Source organism: Ascaphus truei, chromosome 4 (genome assembly GCF_040206685.1).
Source record: "Ascaphus truei isolate aAscTru1 chromosome 4, aAscTru1.hap1, whole genome shotgun sequence".
In the NCBI taxonomy this organism is placed as follows: Eukaryota; Metazoa; Chordata; class Amphibia; order Anura; family Ascaphidae; genus Ascaphus; species Ascaphus truei.
Genome location: NC_134486.1, coordinates 390,711,142 through 390,724,219, shown reverse-complemented (window position 1 = coordinate 390,724,219; position 13,078 = coordinate 390,711,142). Strand labels below are relative to the sequence as shown.

Sequence of the window (13,078 nt, the reverse complement as noted above, 5' to 3'; positions counted from 1 at the left end):
AAGGTAATTGGATCCTTCCTCCATATATACCTACTCCTGTCTGTTATTCCTTGCTGAGCATAAACCCCTATTTATGCATTGTGCTCACTGCTGCTGTTTCGTTGTGTCTTGATCCCTGCTTGGCCTTTTCCTGTCTGATCTCTCCTGTCCTGATCCTGGCTGTTCTTCGGATTCCTACACTCTCCTATGCTTTGACCCAGGCTTCGTCCCTTGACCATTCTACCTTCTCTGACCCCGGACCTTGGCTACGGAAATCTACCATCCTCCACTCTCCAACCCAGAACTACGGCAAGTACCCTGATCTCTCCAACCCTACTGCACTGTACGACTTGCACTACGTATTCCGGACAGGACTGCATGGTTGTGGGTCGGTGTCCTTCCATCCCCACCTCAGCCCCGCGGTCTTCAGTCCTGTTTGTGGTGAGTGCAGCGTGACTCCCAAACACTATTGCATATACTTAGAATGAATTCTAAGAATCCCCTCACAACTTTATATGTATGGTTGGAGCACCTCAGAACCCCTATACCGGTTCTGGGTGACTGGGCATTTACTGAGTATCTCCATTAACCTAGGGACACCTTGACTATTTCAGGGACACCTCACATCCCTATGCCCCTTTTACCTTTCTGGTCTGTGCTGAAGCAGAGAACCCCTAGTGGTCAGTCGCACAAGCGTTTTCAAGGGGAGATAGTGCCGGGGCAATGTGCCTATATGTATCAGGGAATCAAGCATGATTCCTGGGTACATTTTTGGGGTATCCAGCAACTCTGGACCCTGGCTACCTAGGCACATTCTGACAACACTTTCTCTGGAAAACCCCCCTTGAAAGTCATACCAAAGCAATCTCTGTTTGCTGGCACTCCTGGAAAGGTAAAAACACATAAAATACTTTATTACCATACATTCTCCTCCTCACTTTTAAAGCTTTACACTCTTCTGCTCCTCCTTACTCGCTATACACCATCCCGGCTCTTGCGTTCTGCTCAAGGATGTCTTCTCTCTACCCGTTTTGTATCCAAAGCCCTCTCCCGCCTTAAACCTTTCTCATTGACTGCCCCACACCTCTGGAATGCCCTTCCACTCAATGTCCGACTAGCATCCTCTCTATCCACCTTAAAACCCACCTGCTTAAGGAAGCATATGAGTAGCTCGATGGCTGATAATTAACACCTCATACATTAACCTTGGCCCCTTGCAGACGCACTTAACAGAATACCCTCCTACTGTCTCTGTACGTTCTTCCTACCAACCAATTAGATTGTAAGCTCTTCAAAGCAGGGACTCCTTTTCCTAAATGTTACTTTTAAGTCTGAAGCACTTATTCCCTTTGTGTTATTTATATCTTATTATTTATATGATTGTAACTATTACTGCTGTGAAGCGCTATGTACAGTACATTAATGGCGCTATACAAATAAAGCCATACATACATACATTACAGGTTACAGCTGACTCTTCTTGAACCCTTATTACAGATTAGGGGTAACCAAATGGACTTAAACCTTTATTTGATTACCCCCTCCTATCACAGGCAACTACCCCTTATTCCACAAGGGAATACGGGAGCTAGGGATAGACTTTTGGGGCCTCAAGCCCTAGAAGTTGAGTCCAGGGACCATTCTAAGGAGTGTACCTGTTGTATGCTGTATACTGTTTGAAGAATAAAGACCAATTGCTGTTTTTATGTACTCCTGAGACTGCAGTTTATCAGGGGGAGTACAAGTGGCTTCTCCTGCAGGGACTGCATCAAGTTCTACTGGAGCCTGCTGGAGATGAAGGCGCTGCACCAAGTGAAGAGCTGTGAATATCCCTAAAGCCTGTCCTGTTTGTCCCCACTACCATCAGTGGACACTCAGTATCCTGTAAACCTAGCAGGTGAGCTGCACAACAACACCAGGTAGCAGTGAGTTTCCCTCTGGGTGGGGGGAAACCTGTTACAGCTTATCTGGCAGAGAAAGCATGATAATAAAGGGAGGGGCTGACCCATACTACTGTATGCATACAGAATGCTGGAGAAGTGCTTTAGTATTCACCTAGAATGCACTGACACAGGTGGTTTCATAGAGATTAGAGTTCAATTGATATTGGAGAAGACTGGAAACAGGCTGCTGCTGCTGCTGCTGCTGCTGCTGCTGCTGCTGCCCCTGTCTAAAGAGAGAGAAGCTACTGTACTGTAAGTGCACTGAGACTGTGAGTAAGAGCTATACTGTTATAGATCTGTTTACTTTCTGAAGAGATTGTATATTAATGAAAAGTATAATTTGTGGACCTCAATATTAAAATATATATTTTTGTTTGTAACCTGTAAGCAAGATTTTTGTGAAGTCTATAGAAGTTCTCTTTCTGATTAAAAAAAAGTTCTGTAAAAATATGCAACATGTAATCTATCGCCCACATTCAATAATGTCCAAAGGAACGAAGATTCTTCATATTCAACATTATTAAAATGTTGAGATGAACACAGGCAGAAGTAGCTTCATTAAGTTATATTCAGGAGTATTTGCAAATATGCCAACTTGTATGTAAATTAGGCTTTTGGGCTAATTAGACATGCACCTGCAATTCAATAAACTGCATAATTTGTGTGTATATATATATATATATTTGTGTGTGTGTGTGTGTGTGTGTGTGTGTGTGTGTGTGTGTGTGTGTGTGTGTGTGTGTGTGTGTGTGTGTGTGTGTGTGTGTGTGTGTGTGTGTGTGTGTGTGTGTGTGTGTGTGTGTGTGTGTGTGTTATAGTAATGGGAAAAGTTCCCTTTTATAAAAAAAACCTAGAACAATTTCGTTTTGTTTAAGGATACAATATAGATGGTAAAAAAAACTAAAAGTGCTTTATATGTGTAGAAAATGTAATAATTTCCCACACATAAGAAGAAATTACAACACTTAAAGATCCTAAGCCTGCCCCAGTACCTGACATCTCACCATGACTTGCAACTAAATTTGCTTTTGACATTTGCGAAGGAATCTGGGAGCCCGATAGAAAACTATTAAACATATCTCAAAGATATGGAGCTAGTATTCCCCAGTATTTTTTTATAATAAAGATTTGAGAAGCCATCCGGGCCTGGAGCTTTTGAGCGTTTTAGACCTTTTAATAACCTCTTATAATTCTGTCAAACTAACTTTAGCATTGAGTGACTCCAGTTCTTCAGCAGAGAGCTTTGGAAGTTTGCATACCTGGAGATGGCTATTTGTTCACTAAAGGATTTATTAAAATTGGGATCTGATGAATCCAGATTATACAAAATTATTGTAAAATTTAGAACGTTTCTCAGCAATTTGAAAAGGGTTGTGTGTAATTTCCCCGTTACCTCTCCTTATTGCTGATACTTGCGATTTAGCTTTAACACCTCTTAACTTGCTAGCAAGAAGTTTATCTGCTTTATCATAATAAACCTGGCGTGTCCATTATAATGCTTTTTCTGTGTCCCCCAAGCTTAATTTTTGTAATTCCTCTCTAGTCGTCAGAAAAGCTTGTACAGTAAATCTTCGCCAAGGGCGTGTTTTATGTTCCTGTTCTAATTTAATTTATTTTAGCTGTGTTTACCTTGTTTAAGATTTTTTGCTTTTTTCCTGTATGAAGCTATTGAGATAAATTGACCTATAATGGAGGCTTTATGAGCCTCCCAGATGGTGGACAGGCTTTCAACTGAGCCTTTATTTAGTCTCAAATAATCTACCAAAATATTGCCTATGTGTCTTCAATCCTCATCTGGTTCAGAAGCGCCCCCTTAGTCGCCACTGGAACACCTTAGGTCTAGTGAAACTGGGTTTCAGGACCATTTACACTGTGGCGTGGTAAGACCATGATATAGGACCTATGCTTGTCTGAGTGACCCGATCCAAAAGATTCACTGAGACAAATATATACTCAATGCTGGTATATTGTAAGGATCCGGGAGTCACATGCACAGCGGTCACAAACTCCGCGTCAACCAACCCCATCAGCAGTTTAGCCAGCACCTGTCTCCTGCACCACTACCTCATCTCCGCTTGCAATCAGGATGCGCCTACGCTCCGCCTCTCCTCCCAATGGTGCCTCTCCCTCATACAGTATATGCTCAATTGTGCCACTGGCACATTGGCTGAGCATAATTATAGTTGCGTTGTGTTTACCTCTTGTATGCCTCAACAGTCTTGCCTTGTCTTGCTGTTCCTCACTCTATGTACTGACCCGGCTTCGCTTTTGGACTCCGCTCTTCTGTACTCCTGACCCCGGCTATATACGACAATCCGTAACTCTCCAACTCTGACCTCGGCACTCGGATAACCACCATTCTCACCTCTCCAACCCAGACAATTGCTACAGTAATAGTACCTGCAACGATCCGCACCTCTCCAACCCAGACCCTGGCAAGTATATTGACTATCCGTACGCACACCGCGAGATATATATATATATATATATATATATATATATATATATATATATATATATATATATATATAACCACCACCACTATTAAGGTTATGGTGGGTAAAAAAAGTGACTAAAACCGTCCACAGTAGAAGTGCTGTTTGCTGGGTGATAATGGTGAAAGACAGGGTTGCAGACCTGTCTAAGACATGCAAATGAATATACAGGAATATTTACAGTTGCTATATATATATATATATATATATATATATATATATATATATATATATAACTCGTTTGGGGGAGAGTAAAATGTATAACCCCTTTGTTTTTTATTTTTCATACGCCAAGCGTCTTCCAGTGTAAACTCTTTTATCAGTTTCTTAAAATGTTTTGCTTGGCTGAAAACCTCACTCGCTTTATACAATGTGTATGAAGATCTGTCCAAATCGGAGTTCAGGGTCATATTGAAGTCACCCCCAAGTATTATATCCTCCGAAGGGGATCCCCCATTTTCTCCTAAAATTGATTTCAGGAAATCAGCTTGTTGGTCGTTTGGAGCATATATATTAACTAACGTTAATCTAACCCCGAAAGAAGACCTCTCACCAAAATAAATCTACCTTCCTTATCCCTTTTTTAATTTCTTTCATTTGGAATAGGATGTCATGTTTTAACAAAATAGTGACTCCTCTCTTCTTTTTTGGAAAAAGAGGAGTAGTATGCCAATGGATAAGTAGCCCGAAAAGTGTTAAGGGGGGGCTGGCTGAAAAAATGGGGCTCCTGAAGAAATAGAATATCTGCCTGCATTTTCTTAAATTCTCTCAAGGCTAGTCTCCCTTTTTTATTTGAGTTTAGTCCCTTTACATTTAAAGAGACTATTTTAATGGGGAGTTGGGCAGTCATGGATTATAAATTAAAACTCGCGCTGCAGATTTCATAAGATATAAAATAGAGTGTAGGTGCACAGACGTCGTTACCTGGACTTGAGAACTTACTACGACCCGCATCGGAAAAGGGAAGACGCATCTTCCTCGATGATCTCTGGTGGTACTGGGGAGGGAACACCTTAGGGAGGGGAAAAAGATTAGGGGAACAGACACAAAAAACAACATCAAAGAGTATATGGGAGGAATGGATCTAGTATCCATCATAAAACCTGTTAACTGATGTGGACCAAAATAAAAGGCTAAAAAATGCCCAAATGGGGTGGGGGGGGGGGGCACAAGCCTCAAGGATTCCAGAGCACTCCGAACTCCGCTGAGGACTCCTGCCTACTATCACCTCCAAACCTCTTAACCTCCAAACTCAACCCCTTTCACAATAACCACAGCAGGGGAAAGGTAACTGGGAGCATTGTCTAAAACCTTAAATAGAAACATTTCAAAACACAGAAAATAATAACAAAGTCAATATTGGCTAAAAGGAACTCATTTGTTTCTTACATTTCTTAGGCTCCCCCTAGTTGGAGTCATAAAAATGTAGCTGCACCTCATGTCCTCTGATATGATGCAGCAATTCCATGTAGCTAGGTGGTACAGCAGTGATCGGGGCAGCCCGCATCACTTTAGCTATGGGGTGGCTAGGCAACGACTCCTTCAGTAGCTGTTTGAGTCGGTACCGGTCCACTTGGGCGACTGAAACAATGTTTTTGGACAGGAGGTTCCCCAGCGACAGCTGTAGTTTGCGGACGAAGGCAGACAAATCCTCTCCTTCTTTTTGGCGAAGAGCCTTGAACTTTGCCATCAGCTCATCCTCGTCGTCTTCTCTCGTATAGGACTGGGTGAGCATTTCCACCAGTTCCTGTGCCGTAACTTCTCCTTCCACTTCACGGTGCGTCCGTACCAGTTGGGAGGCTGGGGCTCTGAGACACTCAACCAATCTCTGTCTTTTGCTGGCTTCGGGGCACGACCACTCCGCTATTACTTGGAGAGTATGTTCCCGCCATGTCTCGATCCCTTCTTCTCCTGAAGGCGTCGGTAGAATTCCAGAAAAGGCTTTTAGCTTCCGGTAGTTCTGTGTTTGAGACGAGATGGTTATAGCTTCTACTAGTTGAGGTACAGTCATATTCAAGGAAAGACCTCCACTAAGGGGCTGACTACTAGCTCCAGGCCCGACGCTAGACATGGGTGGGAGATTGTCTGACCGTCTATCAGGAGGGGGATGATCCTCTTACAGGAACACAGTAATAGTAAGACACGCACACAATATATGTTAGCAACCGGTTTACTATAACTAATAATAACTTTGGTACCCTGTACCACACAGCATAATGCATATAACCATATACAAAGCACTCCACTTGATGCACACATCAACTTAGGTAGTCCCTCCTCCAAAGTACCTGGGTGCTGGGCACCAATTCCCTGATGTCCCTTATGCCCAAAACCACCCAATGAGATGGCGCTATCCCTTGACGTGTTGGTGCACTACTCCAGCCACGGGTGCCGCAATACAACTGGATTGGATCCGCCTGATCCGACGAGACGTCCTCCTATGCGTGGGGTGAATTCCGGTGTGGATAATATCACCATGCGCCGTACCGTCTGTGCCTTGAAGGGGATCCGTCTGCAGCCGGCAGGCCGCAGTCACTGCTTGGCGGGGACTCCGTGAAGATAGTCTATATCTACTATATATTTCTCAAAGTGTCCTATGTGTCGTTGTCTGTATGTATGTGTCTCCCTGTGTCCCTCCCTGTGTCCTTAGCCGCATTCAGATTGGACCTTGGGCCAGGCCAATGAGATTGCTCCCTTGGCCCGGCCGCCCCCGCACACCTCATTGGCCTGAGGCGGAAAGGTCACACACACACACACACACCTCTCCTCCTCTCCCCGGGTCTCCCGCTTTCCCGTGCTTTTTCCTCCCCCCTCCCCCCAGCGGGGGAGTGGAGCGAGCGCCCGGGACACAGCGGGGGACTCTCACCACCCATAGGCAACTCCCTCACCCGGCGCTCTCCCTCACCCCCCACCTGCTCACCCCCCCCCCACACACACACACACAGAGCACACGGCTCTCCCCTCATACAGGCTGCTCCCCGTCCCCGAGGGCGCTCCTCCGGCTGTCTCCCCCTCTCCCCGCGAGAGGCCCAGCACCTCCTCACCGGAGCGTCTCAGCCTCGCCGCGGAGGAACCGAGGTGGAAGAGGATGGCAGCCGGTACCCGCGCAGCCATGTGCAAGGTGAGTAAACGCAAGGGAATGGGTTATTTAACGCGTCCCTGACTCCCCCTGCCCTTTGCCCACCCTGCCCTCCCTCCCCCTGCCCTTTGCCTCCCCTGCCCTCCCTCCCCCTGCCCTTTGCCTCCCCTGCCCTCCCTCCCCCTGCCCTTTGCCCTCCCTGCCCTTTGCCCCCCCTGCCCTCCCTCCCCCTGCCCTTTGCCCCCCTGCTCTCCCTCACCCTGCCCTCCCTCACCCTGCCCTCCCTCACCCTGCCCTTTGCACCCCCTGCCCTCTGCCCCCCCTGCCCTCTGCCCCCCTGCCCTCTCTCCCAATTCCCTTTGCCCCCCCTGCCCTCCCTCCCAATGCCCTTTGCCCCCCCTCCCAATGCCCTTTGCCACCCCTGCCCTCCCTCCCAATGCCCTTTGCCCCCTGCCCTCCCTCCCCCTGACCTTTTCCCCCTGCCCTCCCTCCCCCTGACCTTTGCCCCCTGCCCTCCCTCCCCCTTCCCTTTGCCCCCTGCCCTCCCTCCCCCTGCCCTTTGCCCCCTGCCCTCCCTCCCCCTGCCCTTTGCCCCCTGCACTTTCCCCCCTGCCCTTTCTCCCCTGCCCTTTTCCCCTTTGCCCCCCTGCCCTTCGCCCCTCTGCCCTTTGGCCTCTTGCCCCCCTCAATGCCCTCTTGCCCCCCTCCATCCCTGCCCTTTGCCCCCCCTGCCCTTTGCCCCCCCTGCACTTTGCCCCCTCCCTCCCTGCCCTCTTGCCCCCCCCTGCCCTCTTGCCCCCCCTGCCCTTTGCCCTCCTCCCTCCCTCCCTGCTCTTTGGCCCCCCCGCCCCTCCCTGCCCTTTGGCACCCCCGCCTCTCCCTGCCCTTTGGCACCCCGCCCCTCCCTGCCCATTGCCACCCCGCTTTCCCTGCCCATTGCCACCCCTGCCCCTCCATGCCCTTTGGCACCCCGCCCCTCCCTCCCTTTGCCACCCCCGCCCCTCCCTGCCCTTTTGCCCCTCCCTGCCCTTTTGCCCCTCCCTGCCATTTTGCCCCTCCCTGCCCTTTTGCCCCTCCCTGACCTCTTGCCCCTCCCTGTCCTTAGCCCCCCCGCCCCTCCCTGCCCTTTCGCCCCCCCGCCCCTCCCTGCTCTCCCTGCCCTCTTGCCCCCCCTGCCCTTTGCCCCCGTCCCTGCCCTCTTGCTCCCCTGCCCTCCCTGCCCTCTTGCCCCTCCCTGCCCTCTTGCACCTCCCTGTCCTTATCCCCCCCGCCCCTCCCTGCCCTCTGCCCCTCCCTGTCCATAGCCCCCCTGCCCCTCCCTGCCCTTTGCCCCCCCCCCTGCCCTTTGCCCCCCCTCCCCTCCCTGCCCTTTGCCCCCCCTCCCCTCCCTGCCCTTTGCCCCCCCCACCCCTCCCTGCCCTTTGCCCCCCCCCACCCCTCCTTGCCCTTTGCCCCTCCCCTCCCTGCTTTTTGCCACCCCTGCCCTTTGCCCCCCCTTTCCCTCCCTGCCCTTTGCCCCCGCTCCTCCCTGCCCATTGCCCCCGCCCCTCCCTGCTCTTTGCCCCCCCCTACCCCTCCCTGCCCTTTGCCCCGCCCCTCCCTGCCCTTTGCCCCCCCCAGCCTCTCCCTGCCCTTTTCCCTGCCCTTTGCCCTCCCCACCCTGCCCTTTGCCCCCCTGCCCTTCCACGCCCCTCCCCCCACCCCCCCCCCCGCCCTTCCACTATATTTTTCAGATTTTACACTTTCAGATGAGAGAAAATACTGTAAGAGTCAGCATCCTAATGGACTTTTAACTTGTCACAAACATCTCTGAAACGCAGTTGGGGTTTTCTGTATAGAACAGGATAATGAACTGTAGCAAAGATTTTACATTTTGCAACATCACCAAACACACACACACACACACACACACACACACACACACACACACACACACACACACACACACACACACACACACACAGACACACACACAGACACATACAGCCGCTCTGCTTCCGGGTCTGGGATAGTTTGGAGAGTTATCCCAGCTCTCCCCCTCCGGCCGCACAGCAGAACCCCTGATCGTGATCATTTATCTTTTCCGCAATCCCTGTTATAACGCAGTTGCATTGTTTGGACCCCAAAAAACAGGGTTTAGCTGTAATTGTAAAAGTAAATGCTTCTTTAGCATTGAATGTTTTAGATGTGTGTATCATTGCATAGCACTGCATATGAAATATGGACAATAATCTTTGTGATAGCTTTAAATACATTAAAAAAAAGTGTTTTTATTTATCTGTTTTATTGTGTTTAGTGTTTTATTTCTGTTTTGTCTTCCCACTGTAGGTTTTGCTGCAGACATGTTTTTCACCGACCCAGTCACGATACTTCTCACAGTTATTCTGTGTGTTTGCTTTGTACATTTTATTTATGGCCGGAAAAGAAGCATTTATCAGAAATTCCCCCCCGGACCAAAACCTTTACCACTTATCGGAAACATACACATTATGAATCTGAAGAAACCTTATAAAACATTTTTAGAGGTAATATTTCTTCTGATGATGATGATAATAATAATAATATAATTATAGACACAAAAGCAATAGTAATCAAAAAGTACATTAAAAAGTAATGTATAGCATGCTTCCCACTAACAACCCAGATACATGCAGTCAACAATTTTTTCCCCTTCACTAAAATATACCTGGAAGGCAGTTTTCAACTCATTTAATCAACACATTCTACTTTATGAATTGGGGAACGTTTCTGCAGAAAGCTCCTACAGTAGCTGCAGCATTTTGTTTTTAGGTGGCAAATTCATAAATGTTTTACTTAAAATCCAGTGCAGGAATCAGCAAGTGATGATTCTCATCTGGCCCAAAGTTTCTCAAGCTTCAAATCTATGGTCTTTATACTATATGCTGTGAAGCCGCTTTTCTATGTCAGGAAAGTTTTGAATTATATCCACCTTATGAGCTGGAGAAGCAGTTTGTCTGCCTGTATAGTACTTTGAATTTTCAGCTTTGCACTTTCTGACACCAAATTCAAAACTGCTCTACTATAATATAGAACTTCAGGATCTAGATAATGGGGATTTCGCCCATTACTGTACTATATGTGTCAGGGGGTGGGGGTTGGTCATGTATTGTATTGTTTGTTTGTATTGTATTGTAATGTTTATTTGGGGTAGAGGGGGTGGATGAAGGGGGTAGTTTCCCCAGGGTGGATGTTAGGCCTCTTGGGTGGGTAGTGGCAGGGGCTAACACTTTCATTACCATAGTGGTTACTACCGCTAAGGTAATGAAGGCGTTACCTCTCCCATTACCTTCCCGGTAGGCCTAACCATCCACCCTGTGGAAACTACCCCATCACTCACCCCCTCTACCCCCAATAAACCAGGTAGTCTGGCTTAACTCCTTCATTTCCAAAGTAGTTAGCCGCTAAGGTAATGAACTGCTTTAATTTATTTTAATAATACAGTATTGTAGCAGGGGGTCTCCGGAGCTGAGCCGCATTGATTTCAGATCTGGGAACCCTCTGATTCCAAAGATACAGGCCCTGTTATGGGGTTCCAGGATCCGACTGCTTTGTTTAAATGTCCCGGTTACGTGAGCCATGACGTGGGAGAATTTGGGATACTGGCACCCCATAACGCGGCCTGTAACTCAGGAAACAGGGGGTCCCCGGGCCTGAAATTAATGTGATTAAGCTCCGGAGACCCCCTGGTACAATAATGTATTATTAAATAAATTGAAAGCCGCACGATTGCCTGTTAGAGGCGTGCAGGTGGAGTGACTGATTCAGTCTCTGTCTTAGTGCACGTCTCTTGCAGATAGGTGCAGCCCGGTAGGATTCACACAGTGAGAGTCCCATTAAAACGAAGGGCCGCCCGCTGTGTTAATCCGATGGGCCATTAAATCTGGCTCCTGTGCAGGGGCGTAGCTATAGCCCGGGCAAAGCCCGGGGGCCTGCTCTCTTAGGGGGGACTCTCTCCCTCCCTGTCGGCGGCCCATCTGCCTCTCTTCAGCTAGAGACAGGCTTGGGCGGGTTAGAGGGGATCAGAGGATGCCAGCTGCGGAGTGCAGCTGTAGCAGGGAGGAGAACAGGGCTGCTTAACCACTTACGGGCAACAGGTGGCGCTGCAGAGCACTCCATAGCTGCTCCTCTACATTTCCCGGTTCCGTATGTCTATTGATAAGTGTGTATTTGTGTGTGTGTGTATTTGTAATGCATATGTGTGTTTCATGCATTATGTGCATGTATATGTTGTATATTTAGTCGGTTTTTTATATATTGAATATAAATGTGTGTGTGTTACATTAATGTTGCGTGTGTGTGTGTGTGTGTGTGTGTGTGTGTGTGTGTGTGTGTGTGTGTGTGTGTGTGTGTGTATATATATGAGAGGTGAGGGAGGGGAGAGAGGATGAGGGAACAGAGGAGAGAGGATGTGGGGGAACAGAGTAGAAAGAGAGGATGGGGGGATGGATAAGAGAGGATGGGGGGAAGGGAGGAGAAATAGGATGGGAGGAGAAAGGGGCTGGGGGAAGGGTGGAGACAGAGAGGATGGGGGGGAAGGGAGGAGAGAGAGGATGGGGGGAAGGGAGGAGAGAGAGAGGGTGGGGGAAGGGAGCAAGAGAGAGGATGGGAGGAGAGAGAGGATGGGAGGAGGGAGGAGAGGGAGGATGGGAGAAGGGGGGAAGAGAGAGAGAGGATGGGGGTAAGGGAGGAGAGAGGATGGGGGAAGGGAGGAGAGAGGATGGGGGAAGGGAGGAGAGAGAGGATGGGAGTGGAGGGGAACGGAGGAGAGAGGATGGGAGTGGAGGGGTAGAAAGGATGGGAGTGGAGGGGAAGAGAGGAGGGAGGAGAGAGGATGGGAGGAGAGGATTGGGCAGAGAGGGAGACTAGAGAATGGGGGGAGAGATGTGAGGATTGGGTGGGGGGAGGAGGGGGGGAGGAAGGAAAGCAAGAAAAAAAGGGGGGATGGCACATGTGTCCCTGTTTTTTACATTTGAAAATCTCTTCACCCTGAGGAGGGGAGATCTGATGATGACGAGGGGGAGAGAGCTGATGCTGAGGAGGAGGGGAGAGATGATGAGGGGGAGAGATCATAATGATGATGACGAGGAGGGATAGGGAGACATTAGGAGGGATGATGATAGGGCGAGGATGAGGGAGGGAGAAAAACTGGCAGTCAGTATAATAATAATGGGGCCCCGAATTTTTTTTTGCCTGGCGGCCCGTTAATCTCTAGCTACGCCACTGCCGCTGGGATCTCGCGGCTTTGGAGAGGATGCCATGCAGGACCCGCAAGCCAGGAGGGCCAGAATCGTCAGTTTCCTTTGTACAATGAATCTGCTATTTTCCCAGAGCAATATGGATACTAGACCTTTGTACTACATTCTTGTGGTTTAAACATTCACGTATCACTGTGATGTTGACCAGTTGCACAAGAATTCTTAAAGCCTAACAGATTAACTGTTGTTGCTGAGAGGCTGGAGCATGCATGGAATAATGACTTCTTTCTATTTGGGTGTTATTCATAGAACTGCGATAGTCCCGATAAGGGCACTTCAATGTAGGGAAGCGTGTGATAGTGCCCT

At 48.6% G+C, this 13,078-nt stretch overlaps 1 pseudogene; it reads left to right on the top strand.

Moving 5' to 3' along the window:
- The first annotated feature begins 2,038 nt into the window (after positions 1 to 2,038).
- LOC142493873 (cytochrome P450 2K1-like) overlaps positions 2,039 to 13,078 on the top strand; it is a 104,935-nt pseudogene continuing 93,895 nt past the window's right edge.